Genomic DNA, 18460 nt, shown 5'->3' on the forward strand with positions numbered 1-18460 from the left:
TTTTTAAAACGAGAACACAAAAGGTATGGTACATTTCTGTGAGAAAAGTGACCTCTTTAAAGAAAGTGAATTTTATTTGTTTGCATTTTTGTGGTTGACCGAACGCGATGGTTACCAGTCCAATATCCTTAACTATATAAATCAATTGTACTTGTGCTGGTTTTAATGGACATTACTGGAGTGTATTCATTTTATTTTGGAACTGAATTGTCAACGGCCATACCACGTAGAACAAACCTTGTCTCGTCAGCTCCAGGAAGTTAAGCTACGTCGGGTTCCGTTAGTACCTAGATGGGTGACCGCTTGGGAATACGGGATGCTGTTGGCATCAAAACTTTTATATCCACCTAGCCGTTTTTGGATGAATCACAGGGAAGTACGAACCATCTCGCGGTAAATTCTAGTATTTTCTAAAACGCCACCTAGTGGTCAGTTTTTAAATTTCATCTTCTATAAACTAAAGGTATTTTAAAACGAGAACACAAAAAGAATGGTGCATTTCCGTGAGAAAAGTGACCTCTTTAAAGAAAGTGAATTTTATTTGTTTGCATTTTTGTGGTTGACCGAACGCGATGGTTACCAGTCCAATATCCTTAACTATATAAATCAATTGTACTTGTGCTGGTTTTAATGGACATTACTGGAGTGTATTCATTTTATTTTGGAACTGAATTGTCAACGGCCATACCACGTAGAACAAACCTTGTCTCGTCAGCTCCAGGAAGTTAAGCTACGTCGGGTTCCGTTAGTACCTAGATGGGTGACCGCTTGGGAATACGGGATGCTGTTGGCATCAAAACTTTTATATCCACCTAGCCGTTTTTGGATGAATCACAGGGAAGTACGAACCATCTCGCGGTAAATTCTAGTATTTTCTAAAACGCCACCTAGTGGTCAGTTTTGAAATTTCATCTCCTTCCAACTAAAGGGTTTTTAAAACGAGAACACAAAAGGTATGGTACATTTCTGTGAGAAAAGTGACCTCTTTAAAGAAAGTGAATTTTATTTGTTTGCATTTTTGTGGTTGACCGAACGCGATGGTTACCAGTCCAATATCCTTAACTATATAAATCAATTGTACTTGTGCTGGTTTTAATGGACATTACTGGAGTGTATTCATTTTATTTTGGAACTGAATTGTCAACGGCCATACCACGTAGAACAAACCTTGTCTCGTCAGCTCCAGGAAGTTAAGCTACGTCGGGTTCCGTTAGTACCTAGATGGGTGACCGCTTGGGAATACGGGATGCTGTTGGCATCAAAACTTTTATATCCACCTAGCCGTTTTTGGATGAATCACAGGGAAGTACGAACCATCTCGCGGTAAATTCTAGTATTTTCTAAAACGCCACCTAGTGGTCAGTTTTTAAATTTCATCTTCTATAAACTAAAGGTATTTTAAAACGAAATACAAAAAGAATGGTGCATTTCCGTGAGAAAAGTGACCTCTTTAAAGAAAGTGAATTTTATTTGTTTGCATTTTTGTGGTTGACCGAACGCGATGGTTACCAGTCCAATATCCTTAACTATATAAATCAATTGTACTTGTGCTGGTTTTAATGGACATTACTGGAGTGTATTCATTTTATTTTGGAACTGAATTGTCAACGGCCATACCACGTAGAACAAACCTTGTCTCGTCAGCTCCAGGAAGTTAAGCTACGTCGGGTTCCGTTAGTACCTAGATGGGTGACCGCTTGGGAATACGGGATGCTGTTGGCATCAAAACTTTTATATCCACCTAGCCGTTTTTGGATGAATCACAGGGAAGTACGAACCATCTCGCGGTAAATTCTAGTATTTTCTAAAACGCCACCTAGTGGTCAGTTTTGAAATTTCATCTCCTTCCAACTAAAGGGTTTTTTAAAACGAGAACACAAAAGGTATGGTACATTTCTGTGAGAAAAGTGACCTCTTTAAAGAAAGTGAATTTTATTTGTTTGCATTTTTGTGGTTGACCGAACGCGATGGTTACCAGTCCAATATCCTTAACTATATAAATCAATTGTACTTGTGCTGGTTTTAATGGACATTACTGGAGTGTATTCATTTTATTTTGGAACTGAATTGTCAACGGCCATACCACGTAGAACAAACCTTGTCTCGTCAGCTCCAGGAAGTTAAGCTACGTCGGGTTCCGTTAGTACCTAGATGGGTGACCGCTTGGGAATACGGGATGCTGTTGGCATCAAAACTTTTATATCCACCTAGCCGTTTTTGGATGAATCACAGGGAAGTACGAACCATCTCGCGGTAAATTCTAGTATTTTCTAAAACGCCACCTAGTGGTCAGTTTTGAAATTTCATCTCCTTCCAACTAAAGGGTTTTTTAAAACGAGAACACAAAAGGTATGGTACATTTCCGTGAGAAAAGTGACCTCTTTAAAGAAAGTGAATTTTATTTGTTTGCATTTTTGTGGTTGACCGAACGCGATGGTTACCAGTCCAATATCCTTAACTATATAAATCAATTGTACTTGTGCTGGTTTTAATGGACATTACTGGAGTGTATTCATTTTATTTTGGAACTGAATTGTCAACGGCCATACCACGTAGAACAAACCTTGTCTCGTCAGCTCCAGGAAGTTAAGCTACGTCGGGTTCCGTTAGTACCTAGATGGGTGACCGCTTGGGAATACGGGATGCTGTTGGCATCAAAACTTTTATATCCACCTAGCCGTTTTTGGATGAATCACAGGGAAGTACGAACCATCTCGCGGTAAATTCTAGTATTTTCTAAAACGCCACCTAGTGGTCAGTTTTGAAATTTCATCTTCTATAAACTAAAGGTATTTTAAAACGAGAACACAAAAAGAATGGTGCATTTCCGTGAGAAAAGTGACCTCTTTAAAGAAAGTGAATTTTATTTGTTTGCATTTTTGTGGTTGACCGAACGCGATGGTTACCAGTCCAATATCCTTAACTATATAAATCAATTGTACTTGTGCTGGTTTTAATGGACATTACTGGAGTGTATTCATTTTATTTTGGAACTGAATTGTCAACGGCCATACCACGTAGAACAAACCTTGTCTCGTCAGCTCCAGGAAGTTAAGCTACGTCGGGTTCCGTTAGTACCTAGATGGGTGACCGCTTGGGAATACGGGATGCTGTTGGCATCAAAACTTTTATATCCACCTAGCCGTTTTTGGATGAATCACAGGGAAGTACGAACCATCTCGCGGTAAATTCTAGTATTTTCTAAAACGCCACCTAGTGGTCAGTTTTGAAATTTCATCTTCTATAAACTAAAGGTATTTTAAAACGAAATACAAAAAGAATGGTGCATTTCCGTGAGAAAAGTGACCTCTTTAAAGAAAGTGAATTTTATTTGTTTGCATTTTTGTGGTTGACCGAACGCGATGGTTACCAGTCCAATATCCTTAACTATATAAATCAATTGTACTTGTGCTGGTTTTAATGGACATTACTGGAGTGTATTCATTTTATTTTGGAACTGAATTGTCAACGGCCATACCACGTAGAACAAACCTTGTCTCGTCAGCTCCAGGAAGTTAAGCTACGTCGGGTTCCGTTAGTACCTAGATGGGTGACCGCTTGGGAATACGGGATGCTGTTGGCATCAAAACTTTTATATCCACCTAGCCGTTTTTGGATGAATCACAGGGAAGTACGAACCATCTCGCGGATAAATTCTAGTATTTTCTAAAACGCCACCTAGTGGTCAGTTTTGAAATTTCATCTTCTATAAACTAAAGGTTTTTTAAAACGAGAACACAAAAAGAATGGTGCATTTCCGTGAGAAAAGTGACCTCTTTAAAGAAAGTGAATTTTATTTGTTTGCATTTTTGTGGTTGACCGAACGCGATGGTTACCAGTCCAATATCCTTAACTATATAAATCAATTGTACTTGTGCTGGTTTTAATGGACATTACTGGAGTGTATTCATTTTATTTTGGAACTGAATTGTCAACGGCCATACCACGTAGAACAAACCTTGTCTCGTCAGCTCCAGGAAGTTAAGCTACGTCGGGTTCCGTTAGTACCTAGATGGGTGACCGCTTGGGAATACGGGATGCTGTTGGCATCAAAACTTTTATATCCACCTAGCCGTTTTTGGATGAATCACAGGGAAGTACGAACCATCTCGCGGTAAATTCTAGTATTTTCTAAAACGCCACCTAGTGGTCAGTTTTTAAATTTCATCTTCTATAAACTAAAGGTATTTGAAAACGAAATACAAAAAGAATGGTGCATTTCCGTGAGAAAAGTGACCTCTTTAAAGAAAGTGAATTTTATTTGTTTGCATTTTTGTGGTTGACCGAACGCGATGGTTACCAGTCCAATATCCTTAACTATATAAATCAATTGTACTTGTGCTGGTTTTAATGGACATTACTGGAGTGTATTCATTTTATTTTGGAACTGAATTGTCAACGGCCATACCACGTAGAACAAACCTTGTCTCGTCAGCTCCAGGAAGTTAAGCTACGTCGGGTTCCGTTAGTACCTAGATGGGTGACCGCTTGGGAATACGGGATGCTGTTGGCATCAAAACTTTTATATCCACCTAGCCGTTTTTGGATGAATCACAGGGAAGTACGAACCATTTCGCGGTAAATTCTAGTATTTTCTAAAACGCCACCTAGTGGTCAGTTTTGAAATTTCATCTTCTATAAACTAAAGGTATTTTAAAACGAGAACACAAAAAGAATGGTACATTTCCGTGAGAAAAGTGACCTCTTTAAAGAAAGTGAATTTTATTTGTTTGCATTTTTGTGGTTGACCGAACGCGATGGTTACCAGTCCAATATCCTTAACTATATAAATCAATTGTACTTGTGCTGGTTTTAATGGACATTACTGGAGTGTATTCATTTTATTTTGGAACTGAATTGTCAACGGCCATACCACGTAGAACAAACCTTGTCTCGTCAGCTCCAGGAAGTTAAGCTACGTCGGGTTCCGTTAGTACCTAGATGGGTGACCGCTTGGGAATACGGGATGCTGTTGGCATCAAAACTTTTATATCCACCTAGCCGTTTTTGGATGAATCACAGGGAAGTACGAACCATTTCGCGGTAAATTCTAGTATTTTCTAAAACGCCACCTAGTGGTCAGTTTTGAAATTTCATCTTCTATAAACTAAAGGTTTTTTTAAACGAGAACACAAAAGAATGGTACATTTCCGTGAGAAAAGTGACCTCTTTAAAGAAAGTGAATTTTATTTGTTTGCATTTTTGTGGTTGACCGAACGCGATGGTTACCAGTCCAATATCCTTAACTATATAAATCAATTGTACTTGTGCTGGTTTTAATGGACATTACTGGAGTGTATTCATTTTATTTTGGAACTGAATTGTCAACGGCCATACCACGTAGAACAAACCTTGTCTCGTCAGCTCCAGGTTGTCAGTCCTATAGCTCCTCAATAAATCAATAAACTCAAATTTCACTCAATTTTCTCTCTTTTCCAACTTAAAGCACCATTTATTACATTCCCATTTTTTTTTTTCAAAAGCTTAGTTTTTTTTCCCTTTCTTCATTTCTCTATACATATAATTGTCATCTTCAGGTTCAGACTATCTACTATACTTCCTTCTTCACAAATTTTCTAATTTCTTTTCACCAATATAATTGTATTTACACCAGCAAAATAGTTTTCAAGTTTCCCCCAATATCAACTTTCTTAACATATATCATCCATCAACAACTAATTCACATCTCAGTTTGCCCTTCTGCACAAATTCATACAAAAATAAACAAAAAAACAAAAAAAAAAAGCACAATTGCACTCTTCGAACGTAAAATGGAAATCAAAAGGGAAAAGACACTATTTTTCAGCTTCAAGGAGGTTGACTTTGTTCCACTTGAAATTGAGGTTCATAGATGGTTCATGAAACTGGGGATAGTCGACGACCAATTGATTGTTATAGATCTTCACTATCACACCAAAAATGTTGTCGCAAAGTTTCGTCACCAGCATCAGTTTGAAATGTTTTTCAAACGTCATTCTCAAGGAATCCCATTCGAGAAACATGGAAAGATACACATCATACCGGTGTTCATGGCCGGCAGTCCTTGGAAAAAAGTCCAAATTAAATATGTACCGGACGAAATGGACATTAAAGTTTTTCACAAAATTCTGGAGCCTTATGGAAAAATAAAAAAAATTGAATTTGAAATACCAGCGTTAGACCTTCTGAAAACTAAAAGGGAAAAATTAACAGTTGAAATGATTGTCACAAAGAATATTCCGTCATTTATTTCAGTTATGGAAAATCGATTTGCGATTTCCTATACAGGCCAAATAAAAACGTGTGCCAGGTGCGACTCAGAAGATCACGAAGCTAGACATTGTGAGGCTGGAAGGAAATCCTACAGCCAAGCAGTGGGAGGCAGCCCTGCGTTCACTTCGGCAATTAATGCTCTGCAGGACATTGTAAATGAGGCAGAACATGCCCAGACAAATAAGAATATGGGACTACCAATGGTAGCAAAAACCCATGAAACTGAAATATCGGAATCAGAAATAGAAGAAGAAGAGCAATATAACAAGAAAAGAGAAAGGAAAGTATCAGATGATTCGGAAGAAAAAGGAAAAAGAGAAGAAAAATGCAAGAGAATCAGGAAGAGAGTAAAACCTAATGTTAAAGCAGGAAGAAAAGATATTGGTGAACAACAAAAGAAAAATTTCAATCAAAACAAGGACAAACATGAAATTTCTGAAAAAGATCAGCCAAGTGTAGTCCAGTGGACAGAAACCAATATTCAGAAAAATTCAGATATAGGGAACTCACCGACTGAAGAAGAAATAAATAAGGAATGGCCTTGCAGCTCAGGAGAAGTAGAAGTTGCAAAGCAAGTGGATAGCGAATTGCGTGAAAGTAATTCTCCGGAAAATGTATAAACAATAAACTTAACAGGGGGAAAGGAGAAATCAGATAAGGAAGAAGAGGAAGATAAGGGAAATGAAAAGGAAAAAAATATAGCTCGTTTTAGAAAAAATAACACAGATACGTATCAAAACATTGAAATAGACGGTGAAAACCCAAGCCCCCAAAACACAAATTTTACACCAATACTTTAAAAGGGTTCTTCTATTCAAAACATATTTTTATGATTAAGATTATCACTCTTAATATAAACGGAATAAAAGATAGCAGCAAACAACAATTTTTAAATAAATTTCTTAGTAAACACAAGCCAGATATTTTGTCTTTGCAAGAAACTAATATTAACACGCTTATTGACCTTCATATAGATTATGTAGCAGTCATAAATAATAACATCGAGAACAAAAGATCTGGAACTATCATTATATACAAAAAAGAAATAGAAGTAATTGAAATAGAAAAGGAAGAATCGGGAAGAATAATAAGAGTGCATTTCAAAGATTTTATCATTGTAAATATATACGCCCCAACCCAAAACGAGACAGCAGCAAACAGACATTTATTCTTCCTTCACGTTTTACCGAAATTTTTAAAAGCTAACGATGAAAACACAATAATTCTAGGGGATTTTAACTGTATAATTGACGCAAGAGATAGAGAAGGAATAAAAAAGAAAATAAATCACCAACTCAAAAATCTGATTGATCGACTAAAATATATCGATGCTTTTAGAACGATGAACCCAGATGCGAAAACGTACACTTTTATCAGCCCAAATGGAAAATCGAGAATCGATAGAATCTATATACAGTCAAAGCACAAACATATCATAAGAAATTGCACCAATGTAAATTTTGCATATAGTGACCACATAGCTGTCATGTTAGAATTGGAGGGAACCATATGTAAACCAGTGAAAAAAAACATATTATGGAAACTTAATACCAGTGTACTTGAAGACCCAGATTTTCAGGAAGAATTGGAAAATTTTATTTTAAAAGCAAAAAGGAAATTACACGAGTATCCATCTATAGTAGATTGGTGGGAAAAAGAAATAAAGGAAAAATTTAGAAAACTAAGTCAAAAATTCTGCAAAAACAAAACGAAAGAAAAGAACACAATGAAAAAATTTTATGAAAAATGCCTCGATCAAGTAAAATCAGAAATTGATAATGGAGGAAGAAATTTGGAAGATTATTATTTATTTAAAAATAAATTAAAAGACATTCACAAGATAGAGGAAAATGGAAAACAAATCAGGGGAAAACTAAATTACCTAGTAAATAATGAGGTCAGCACAGTAGCGAACTTAATTAAAGAAAAGACTAATGGAGAAGGTCGAACTATAAAGCACTTGGAAAGCAATGGAACGCAGAAGAAGGAAATACACGAAACAATACATGATTTTTACAAAGAACTATACACATTGAAAAATCACGATATACAAGAACGATGGGCCATTTTAGAAAACATACAACCTATCTTAACAGAAGATATTAATCAACAACTTGTAAAATTGATTTCGGAAAGTGAAGTTTTAAATGCAATAAATACACTACAGGAAGGAAGATCGCCAGGTATCGATGGATTGCCCATTGAGTTTTATAAGAAAATTTGGCCTTTTTTAAAGAATGAAATTACGAACATGTTCAGATTTATTTTAAATTCCAATAATCTTAGCAAAACGCAATCGAGTGGAATAATTACTCTTATACACAAAGGAGGTAGCAAAACCGTATTAGGGAACTGGAGACCAATTAGCCTCTTATGTTCTGACTACAAGATTTTAGCAAAAATTTTAACCATAAGACTTAAAAATATTTTACCAAACATTATCAGTAAAGAACAAACCGGTGGGATTCAAAACAGAGATATAACGCAGAATTTACTAACATTTAGAAATATTATTGAATATTTCTCAACAGAAGAGCAATATGATACTGAAAGAGGGAATGCATATTTGTATAGAAACAGAACAAGAGGAGCAGCAATTGTAAGTCTCGATTTTGAAAAAGCTTACGACATGGTAGATAGAACATTTTTATATGAAGTACTACTCAAATTTGGTTTCCATGACACTTTTATTAATTATATACAAATTTTATACGAAAACTCAACTAGTAAAGTTTTTATCAACAAAGCACTTGGAGAAGAAATTCTCCTAACAAGAGGGGTAAGACAGGGATGTCCATTGGCAATGTATTTATATATCATTTTTATTGAGCCCTTTCTTAGATTACTGAAAAAAGAAATTGAACCAATAAAAATAGCCCAGGCAAGTCACCAAGTTAGTGCGTTCGTAGACGACATTTCAATTTTTATTAACAAACCGACGGAACTAACAAAACTGGAACGATGCATTGAAGTCTTCGAGAAGGCCACAAATTCAAGAGTTAATAAAGGAAAATCTCATTTTTTAAAAATAGGTAGCCGTGCAGAAGTAATCCCATGGCCAGATACTTGGATAAAACCAGTGGAGAAAATGAAAATGCTTGGAATATGTTGGCACGAAAACATTTCAACAACAATTGACCAAAACTGCACCACACTAGTTACAAAAATACAGCAAACTATACAAAACACTTTTAACAGACTATTAACAATACAACAAAAAGTAACATTTTTTAACAGTTTTATTGTTCCTAGGTTATCACATTTAGCAAAAATTTTACCAATACCAAAACAATATTCAGACAAAATTCAACAGTTAGGACACAATTTCATATGGAGGCATCAGCTAGAAAGCATAGCAAAAAAAGAGCTTTACCAAACTATACCAGAAGGGGGTTTAAATCTTGTCAATACAAAAGTAAAGTACAATTCTCTTTTTTTAAAAACAATTTTAAATGATTTCACGGACATAACAAATGGAGAAAATAGTAAAGTCTTAAAATATTGGATTGGTCTTAAATTAAGAAACATTTTTCCAGTGAACCCAGGACCAAACTGTGAAACACCTCCAAAATTTTTAGTATCATCAACTGAATATATAATAAATTTATCAGAAACGAAAAACTTAACCCAGGAAATTACAGCCAAAGAAATTTACGCTAGTCTAATAAAGGAAGAACAAAAACCTCCAAAGATCATCTCAAAATGTCCCAATATAAATTTTAAACCTGGCTTTAAAGCAATAACGAAAAAGTTTTTATCTCCACTATTAAAAGAACACATGTTTTTACAAATTCACAATGTTCTCCCAACAAAAGATAGATTAATAAAATGCAAGCAAGATATTAACCCAAAATGCGATCAGTGCGATCAACACGAAAATATAGATCACTTATTTAATTGTAAAATAACAAAACCAGCTGTACAAATAGTCAAAAGGAAAATCTCAGCAATGTATAATAACACTTTCATTCCAACTAAACAACAAATTTATTTATTTGACTTTCCAGAAAAACCAAAGAAAAGTCAAAATAAGGCAATATTTTTAGCAGCTAACCTCAGTTTAATTATATGGAAGAAAAGGAAAAAACTAAATTTCATGTATTATTTTATTAATTCAATTAAAATCTTAGAAAATGAAATAAGAAATTACCCAGATTATCAAAAATGGTTTGACACTTAACATTTTGTAAACATACAGCAGTGCCACCTAGTATAAAACATTAAAACCATTCAAGGACGCCATCTACTAAAAAAAAAAAAAAAAAAGTTAAGCTACGTCGGGTTCCGTTAGTACCTAGATGGGTGACCGCTTGGGAATACGGGATGCTGTTGGCATCAAAACTTTTATATCCACCTAGCCGTTTTTGGATGAATCACAGGGAAGTACGAACCATCTCGCGGTAAATTCTAGTATTTTCTAAAACGCCACCTAGTGGTCAGTTTTGAAATTTCATCTCCTTCCAACTAAAGGGTTTTTTAAAACGAGAACACAAAAGGTATGGTACATTTCTGTGAGAAAAGTGATGGTTTTAATGGACATTACTGGAGTGTATTCATTTTATTTTGGAACTGAATTGTCAACGGCCATACCACGTAGAACAAACCTTGTCTCGTCAGCTCCAGGAAGTTAAGCTACGTCGGGTTCCGTTAGTACCTAGATGGGTGACCGCTTGGGAATACGGGATGCTGTTGGCATCAAAACTTTTATATCCACCTAGCCGTTTTTGGATGAATCACAGGGAAGTACGAACCATCTCGTGGTGAATTCTAGTATTTTCTAAAACGCCACCTAGTGGTCAGTTTTGAAATTTCATCTTCTATAAACTAAAGGTATTTTAAAACGAAATACAAAAAGAATGGTGCATTTCCGTGAGAAAAGTGACCTCTTTCAAGAAAGTGAATTTTATTTGTTATCATTTTTGTGGTTTACCGAACGCGATGGTTACCAGTCCAATATCCTTAACTATATAAATCAATTGTACTTGTGCTGGTTTTAATGGACATTACTGGAGTGTATTCATTTTATTTTGGAACTGAATTGTCAACGGCCATACCACGTAGAACAAACCTTGTCTCGTCAGCTCCAGGAAGTTAAGCTACGTCGGGTTCCGTTAGTACCTAGATGGGTGACCGCTTGGGAATACGGGATGCTGTTGGCATCAAAACTTTTATATCCACCTAGCCGTTTTTGGATGAATCACAGGGAAGTACGAACCATCTCGTGGTGAATTCTAGTATTTTCTAAAACGCCACCTAGTGGTCAGTTTTGAAATTTCATCTTCTATAAACTAGAGGTATTTTAAAACGAAATACAAAAAGAATGGTGCATTTCCGTGAGAAAAGTGACCTCTTTCAAGAAAGTGAATTTTATATGTTTGCATTTTTGTGGTTGACCGAACGCGATGGTTACCAGTCCAATATCCTTAACTATATAAATCAATTGTACTTGTGCTGGTTTTAATGGACATTACTGGAGTGTATTCATTTTATTTTGGAACTGAATTGTCAACGGCCATACACGGATGAATCACAGGAAGTACGAACCATCTCGTGGTGAATTCTAGTATTTTCTAAAACGCCACCTAGTGGTCAGTTTTGAAATTTCATCTTCTATAAACTAGAGGTATTTTAAAACGAAATACAAAAAGAATGGTGCATTTCCGTGAGAAAAGTGACCTCTTTCAAGAAAGTGAATTTTATATGTTTGCATTTTTGTGGTTGACCGAACGCGATGGTTACCAGTCCAATATCCTTAACTATATAAATCAATTGTACTTGTGCTGGTTTTAATGGACATTACTGGAGTGTATTCATTTTATTTTGGAACTGAATTGTCAACGGCCATACCACGTAGAACAAACCTTGTCTCGTCAGCTCCAGGAAGTTAAGCTACGTCGGGTTCCGTTAGTACCTAGATGGGTGACCGCTTGGGAATACGGGATGCTGTTGGCATCAAAACTTTTATATCCACCTAGCCGTTTTTGGATGAATCACAGGGAAGTACGAACCATCTCGTGGTGAATTCTAGTATTTTCTAAAACGCCACCTAGTGGTCAGTTTTGAAATTTCATCTTCTATAAACTAGAGGTATTTTAAAACGAAATACAAAAAGAATGGTGCATTTCCGTGAGAAAAGTGACCTCTTTCAAGAAAGTGAATTTTATATGTTTGCATTTTTGTGGTTGACCGAACGCGATGGTTACCAGTCCAATATCCTTAACTATATAAATCAATTGTACTTGTGCTGGTTTTAATGGACATTACTGGAGTGTATTCATTTTATTTTGGAACTGAATTGTCAACGGCCATACCACGTAGAACAAACCTTGTCTCGTCAGCTCCAGGAAGTTAAGCTACGTCGGGTTCCGTTAGTACCTAGATGGGTGACCGCTTGGGAATACGGGATGCTGTTGGCATCAAAACTTTTATATCCACCTAGCCGTTTTTGGATGAATCACAGGGAAGTACGAACCATCTCGTGGTGAATTCTAGTATTTTCTAAAACGCCACCTAGTGGTCAGTTTTGAAATTTCATCTTCTATAAACTAGAGGTATTTTAAAACGAAATACAAAAAGAATGGTGCATTTCCGTGAGAAAAGTGACCTCTTTCAAGAAAGTGAATTTTATATGTTTGCATTTTTGTGGTTGACCGAACGCGATGGTTACCAGTCCAATATCCTTAACTATATAAATCAATTGTACTTGTGCTGGTTTTAATGGACATTACTGGAGTGTATTCATTTTATTTTGGAACTGAATTGTCAACGGCCATACCACGTAGAACAAACCTTGTCTCGTCAGCTCCAGGAAGTTAAGCTACGTCGGGTTCCGTTAGTACCTAGATGGGTGACCGCTTGGGAATACGGGATGCTGTTGGCATCAAAACTTTTATATCCACCTAGCCGTTTTTTGGATGAATCACAGGGAAGTACGAACCATCTCGTGGTGAATTCTAGTATTTTCTAAAACGCCACCTAGTGGTCAGTTTTGAAATTTCATCTTCTATAAACTAGAGGTATTTTAAAACGAAATACAAAAAGAATGGTGCATTTCCGTGAGAAAAGTGACCTCTTTCAAGAAAGTGAATTTTATATGTTTGCATTTTTGTGGTTGACCGAACGCGATGGTTACCAGTCCAATATCCTTAACTATATAAATCAATTGTACTTGTGCTGGTTTTAATGGACATTACTGGAGTGTATTCATTTTATTTTGGAACTGAATTGTCAACGGCCATACCACGTAGAACAAACCTTGTCTCGTCAGCTCCAGGAAGTTAAGCTACGTCGGGTTCCGTTAGTACCTAGATGGGTGACCGCTTGGGAATACGGGATGCTGTTGGCATCAAAACTTTTATATCCACCTAGCCGTTTTTGGATGAATCACAGGGAAGTACGAACCATCTCGTGGTGAATTCTAGTATTTTCTAAAACGCCACCTAGTGGTCAGTTTTGAAATTTCATCTTCTATAAACTAGAGGTATTTTAAAACGAAATACAAAAAGAATGGTGCATTTCCGTGAGAAAAGTGACCTCTTTCAAGAAAGTGAATTTTATATGTTTGCATTTTTGTGGTTGACCGAACGCGATGGTTACCAGTCCAATATCCTTAACTATATAAATCAATTGTACTTGTGCTGGTTTTAATGGACATTACTGGAGTGTATTCATTTTATTTTGGAACTGAATTGTCAACGGCCATACCACGTAGAACAAACCTTGTCTCGTCAGCTCCAGGAAGTTAAGCTACGTCGGGTTCCGTTAGTACCTAGATGGGTGACCGCTTGGGAATACGGGATGCTGTTGGCATCAAAACTTTTATATCCACCTAGCCGTTTTTGGATGAATCACAGGGAAGTACGAACCATCTCGTGGTGAATTCTAGTATTTTCTAAACGCCACCTAGTGGTCAGTTTTGAAATTTCATCTTCTATAAACTAGAGGTATTTTAAAACGAAATACAAAAAGAATGGTGCATTTCCGTGAGAAAAGTGACCTCTTTCAAGAAAGTGAATTTTATATGTTTGCATTTTTGTGGTTGACCGAACGCGATGGTTACCAGTCCAATATCCTTAACTATATAAATCAATTGTACTTGTGCTGGTTTTAATGGACATTACTGGAGTGTATTCATTTTATTTTGGAACTGAATTGTCAACGGCCATACCACGTAGAACAAACCTTGTCTCGTCAGCTCCAGGAAGTTAAGCTACGTCGGGTTCCGTTAGTACCTAGATGGGTGACCGCTTGGGAATACGGGATGCTGTTGGCATCAAAACTTTTATATCCACCTAGCCGTTTTTGGATGAATCACAGGGAAGTACGAACCATCTCGTGGTGAATTCTAGTATTTTCTAAAACGCCACCTAGTGGTCAGTTTTGAAATTTAATCTTATATAAACTAGAGGTATTTTAAAACGAAATACAAAAAGAATGGTGCATTTCCGTGAGAAAAGTGACCTCTTTCAAGAAAGTGAATTTTATATGTTTGCATTTTTGTGGTTGACCGAACGCGATGGTTACCAGTCCAATATCCTTAACTATATAAATCAATTGTACTTGTGCTGGTTTTAATGGACATTACTGGAGTGTATTCATTTTATTTTGGAACTGAATTGTCAACGGCCATACCACGTAGAACAAACCTTGTCTCGTCAGCTCCAGGAAGTTAAGCTACGTCGGGTTCCGTTAGTACCTAGATGGGTGACCGCTTGGGAATACGGGATGCTGTTGGCATCAAAACTTTTATATCCACCTAGCCGTTTTTGGATGAATCACAGGGAAGTACGAACCATCTCGTGGTGAATTCTAGTATTTTCTAAAACGCCACCTAGTGGTCAGTTTTGAAATTTCATCTTCTATAAACTAGAGGTATTTTAAAACGAAATACAAAAAGAATGGTGCATTTCCGTGAGAAAAGTGACCTCTTTCAAGAAAGTGAATTTTATATGTTTGCATTTTTGTGGTTGACCGAACGCGATGGTTACCAGTCCAATATCCTTAACTATATAAATCAATTGTACTTGTGCTGGTTTTAATGGACATTACTGGAGTGTATTCATTTTATTTTGGAACTGAATTGTCAACGGCCATACCACGTAGAACAAACCTTGTCTCGTCAGCTCCAGGAAGTTAAGCTACGTCGGGTTCCGTTAGTACCTAGATGGGTGACCGCTTGGGAATACGGGATGCTGTTGGCATCAAAACTTTTATATCCACCTAGCCGTTTTTGGATGAATCACAGGGAAGTACGAACCATCTCGTGGTGAATTCTAGTATTTTCTAAAACGCCACCTAGTGGTCAGTTTTGAAATTTCATCTTCTATAAACTAGAGGTATTTTAAAACGAAATACAAAAAGAATGGTGCATTTCCGTGAGAAAAGTGACCTCTTTCAAGAAAGTGAATTTTATATGTTTGCATTTTTGTGGTTGACCGAACGCGATGGTTACCAGTCCAATATCCTTAACTATATAAATCAATTGTACTTGTGCTGGTTTTAATGGACATTACTGGAGTGTATTCATTTTATTTTGGAACTGAATTGTCAACGGCCATACCACGTAGAACAAACCTTGTCTCGTCAGCTCCAGGAAGTTAAGCTACGTCGGGTTCCGTTAGTACCTAGATGGGTGACCGCTTGGGAATACGGGATGCTGTTGGCATCAAAACTTTTATATCCACCTAGCCGTTTTTGGATGAATCACAGGGAAGTACGAACCATCTCGTGGTGAATTCTAGTATTTTCTAAAACGCCACCTAGTGGTCAGTTTTGAAATTTCATCTTCTATAAACTAGAGGTATTTTAAAACGAAATACAAAAAGAATGGTGCATTTCCGTGAGAAAAGTGACCTCTTTCAAGAAAGTGAATTTTATATGTTTGCGTTTTTGTGGTTGACCGAACGCGATGGTTACCAGTCCAATATCCTTAACTATATAAATCAATTGTACTTGTGCTGGTTTTAATGGACATTACTGGAGTGTATTCATTTTATTTTGGAACTGAATTGTCAACGGCCATACCACGTAGAACAAACCTTGTCTCGTCAGCTCCAGGAAGTTAAGCTACGTCGGGTTCCGTTAGTACCTAGATGGGTGACCGCTTGGGAATACGGGATGCTGTTGGCATCAAAACTTTTATATCCACCTAGCCGTTTTTGGATGAATCACAGGGAAGTACGAACCATCTCGTGGTGAATTCTAGTATTTTCTAAAACGCCACCTAGTGGTCAGTTTTGAAATTTCATCTTCTATAAACTAGAGGTATTTTAAAACGAAATACAAAAAGAATGGTGCATTTCCGTGAGAAAAGTGACCTCTTTCAAGAAAGTGAATTTTATATGTTTGCATTTTTGTGGTTGACCGAACGCGATGGTTACCAGTCCAATATCCTTAACTATATAAATCAATTGTACTTGTGCTGGTTTTAATGGACATTACTGGAGTGTATTCATTTTATTTTGGAACTGAATTGTCAACGGCCATACCACGTAGAACAAACCTTGTCTCGTCAGCTCCAGGAAGTTAAGCTACGTCGGGTTCCGTTAGTACCTAGATGGGTGACCGCTTGGGAATACGGGATGCTGTTGGCATCAAAACTTTTATATCCACCTAGCCGTTTTTGGATGAATCACAGGGAAGTACGAACCATCTCGTGGTGAATTCTAGTATTTTCTAAAACGCCACCTAGTGGTCAGTTTTGAAATTTCATCTTCTATAAACTAGAGGTATTTTAAAACGAAATACAAAAAGAATGGTGCATTTCCGTGAGAAAAGTGACCTCTTTCAAGAAAGTGAATTTTATATGTTTGCATTTTTGTGGTTGACCGAACGCGATGGTTACCAGTCCAATATCCTTAACTATATAAATCAATTGTACTTGTGCTGGTTTTAATGGACATTACTGGAGTGTATTCATTTTATTTTGGAACTGAATTGTCAACGGCCATACCACGTAGAACAAACCTTGTCTCGTCAGCTCCAGGAAGTTAAGCTACGTCGGGTTCCGTTAGTACCTAGATGGGTGACCGCTTGGGAATACGGGATGCTGTTGGCATCAAAACTTTTATATCCACCTAGCCGTTTTTGGATGAATCACAGGGAAGTACGAACCATCTCGTGGTGAATTCTAGTATTTTCTAAAACGCCACCTAGTGGTCAGTTTTGAAATTTCATCTTCTATAAACTAGAGGTATTTTAAAACGAAATACAAAAAGAATGGTGCATTTCCGTGAGAAAAGTGACCTCTTTCAAGAAAGTGAATTTTATATGTTTGCATTTTTGTGGTTGACCGAACGCGATGGTTACCAGTCCAATATCCTTAACTATATAAATCAATTGTACTTGTGCTGGTTTTAATGGACATTACTGGAGTGTATTCATTTTATTTTGGAACTGAATTGTCAACGGCCATACCACGTAGAACAAACCTTGTCTCGTCAGCTCCAGGAAGTTAAGCTACGTCGGGTTCCGTTAGTACCTAGATGGGTGACCGCTTGGGAATACGGGATGCTGTTGGCATCAAAACTTTTATATCCACCTAGCCGTTTTTGGATGAATCACAGGGAAGTACGAACCATCTCGTGGTGAATTCTAGTATTTTCTAAAACGCCACCTAGTGGTCAGTTTTGAAATTTCATCTTCTATAAACTAGAGGTATTTTAAAACGAAATACAAAAAGAATGGTGCATTTCCGTGAGAAAAGTGACCTCTTTCAAGAAAGTGAATTTTATATGTTTGCATTTTTGTGGTTGACCGAACGCGATGGTTACCAGTCCAATATCCTTAACTATATAAATCAATTGTACTTGTGCTGGTTTTAATGGACATTACTGGAGTGTATTCATTTTATTTTGGAACTGAATTGTCAACGGCCATACCACGTAGAACAAACCTTGTCTCGTCAGCTCCAGGAAGTTAAGCTACGTCGGGTTCCGTTAGTACCTAGATGGGTGACCGCTTGGGAATACGGGATGCTGTTGGCATCAAAACTTTTATATCCACCTAGCCGTTTTTGGATGAATCACAGGGAAGTACGAACCATCTCGTGGTGAATTCTAGTATTTTCTAAAACGCCACCTAGTGGTCAGTTTTGAAATTTCATCTTCTATAAACTAGAGGTATTTTAAAACGAAATACAAAAAGAATGGTGCATTTCCGTGAGAAAAGTGACCTCTTTCAAGAAAGTGAATTTTATATGTTTGCATTT

The 18460-nt window shown here is 36.8% G+C and overlaps 27 pseudogenes; all 27 read left to right on the forward strand.

Moving 5' to 3' along the window:
• The first annotated feature begins 209 nt into the window (after positions 1–209).
• Positions 210–328, forward strand: LOC130702031 (5S ribosomal RNA; annotated as a pseudogene).
• A 346-nt stretch (positions 329–674) lies between these two features.
• Positions 675–793, forward strand: LOC130702030 (5S ribosomal RNA; annotated as a pseudogene).
• A 346-nt stretch (positions 794–1139) lies between these two features.
• Positions 1140–1258, forward strand: LOC130702027 (5S ribosomal RNA; annotated as a pseudogene).
• A 345-nt stretch (positions 1259–1603) lies between these two features.
• Positions 1604–1722, forward strand: LOC130702026 (5S ribosomal RNA; annotated as a pseudogene).
• A 347-nt stretch (positions 1723–2069) lies between these two features.
• LOC130702025 (5S ribosomal RNA) lies at positions 2070–2188 on the forward strand (annotated as a pseudogene).
• Positions 2189–2535: 347 nt separating this feature from the next.
• LOC130702024 (5S ribosomal RNA) lies at positions 2536–2654 on the forward strand (annotated as a pseudogene).
• A 346-nt stretch (positions 2655–3000) lies between these two features.
• LOC130702023 (5S ribosomal RNA) lies at positions 3001–3119 on the forward strand (annotated as a pseudogene).
• A 345-nt stretch (positions 3120–3464) lies between these two features.
• On the forward strand, positions 3465–3583 carry LOC130702022 (5S ribosomal RNA; annotated as a pseudogene).
• Positions 3584–3930: 347 nt separating this feature from the next.
• Positions 3931–4049, forward strand: LOC130702021 (5S ribosomal RNA; annotated as a pseudogene).
• A 345-nt stretch (positions 4050–4394) lies between these two features.
• Positions 4395–4513, forward strand: LOC130702020 (5S ribosomal RNA; annotated as a pseudogene).
• Positions 4514–4859: 346 nt separating this feature from the next.
• LOC130702019 (5S ribosomal RNA) lies at positions 4860–4978 on the forward strand (annotated as a pseudogene).
• Positions 4979–10828: 5850 nt separating this feature from the next.
• On the forward strand, positions 10829–10947 carry LOC130702018 (5S ribosomal RNA; annotated as a pseudogene).
• Positions 10948–11292: 345 nt separating this feature from the next.
• LOC130702016 (5S ribosomal RNA) lies at positions 11293–11411 on the forward strand (annotated as a pseudogene).
• Positions 11412–12085: 674 nt separating this feature from the next.
• On the forward strand, positions 12086–12204 carry LOC130702015 (5S ribosomal RNA; annotated as a pseudogene).
• A 345-nt stretch (positions 12205–12549) lies between these two features.
• LOC130702014 (5S ribosomal RNA) lies at positions 12550–12668 on the forward strand (annotated as a pseudogene).
• Positions 12669–13013: 345 nt separating this feature from the next.
• Positions 13014–13132, forward strand: LOC130702013 (5S ribosomal RNA; annotated as a pseudogene).
• A 346-nt stretch (positions 13133–13478) lies between these two features.
• Positions 13479–13597, forward strand: LOC130702011 (5S ribosomal RNA; annotated as a pseudogene).
• Positions 13598–13942: 345 nt separating this feature from the next.
• On the forward strand, positions 13943–14061 carry LOC130702010 (5S ribosomal RNA; annotated as a pseudogene).
• A 344-nt stretch (positions 14062–14405) lies between these two features.
• On the forward strand, positions 14406–14524 carry LOC130702009 (5S ribosomal RNA; annotated as a pseudogene).
• A 345-nt stretch (positions 14525–14869) lies between these two features.
• Positions 14870–14988, forward strand: LOC130702008 (5S ribosomal RNA; annotated as a pseudogene).
• A 345-nt stretch (positions 14989–15333) lies between these two features.
• LOC130702007 (5S ribosomal RNA) lies at positions 15334–15452 on the forward strand (annotated as a pseudogene).
• Positions 15453–15797: 345 nt separating this feature from the next.
• On the forward strand, positions 15798–15916 carry LOC130702006 (5S ribosomal RNA; annotated as a pseudogene).
• Positions 15917–16261: 345 nt separating this feature from the next.
• LOC130702004 (5S ribosomal RNA) lies at positions 16262–16380 on the forward strand (annotated as a pseudogene).
• A 345-nt stretch (positions 16381–16725) lies between these two features.
• Positions 16726–16844, forward strand: LOC130702003 (5S ribosomal RNA; annotated as a pseudogene).
• Positions 16845–17189: 345 nt separating this feature from the next.
• LOC130702002 (5S ribosomal RNA) lies at positions 17190–17308 on the forward strand (annotated as a pseudogene).
• A 345-nt stretch (positions 17309–17653) lies between these two features.
• Positions 17654–17772, forward strand: LOC130702001 (5S ribosomal RNA; annotated as a pseudogene).
• Positions 17773–18117: 345 nt separating this feature from the next.
• Positions 18118–18236, forward strand: LOC130702000 (5S ribosomal RNA; annotated as a pseudogene).
• Positions 18237–18460: the final 224 nt, after the last annotated feature.

Source organism: Daphnia carinata, chromosome 10, assembly GCF_022539665.2.
Source record: "Daphnia carinata strain CSIRO-1 chromosome 10, CSIRO_AGI_Dcar_HiC_V3, whole genome shotgun sequence".
NCBI lineage: Eukaryota > Metazoa > Arthropoda > Branchiopoda > Diplostraca > Daphniidae > Daphnia > Daphnia carinata.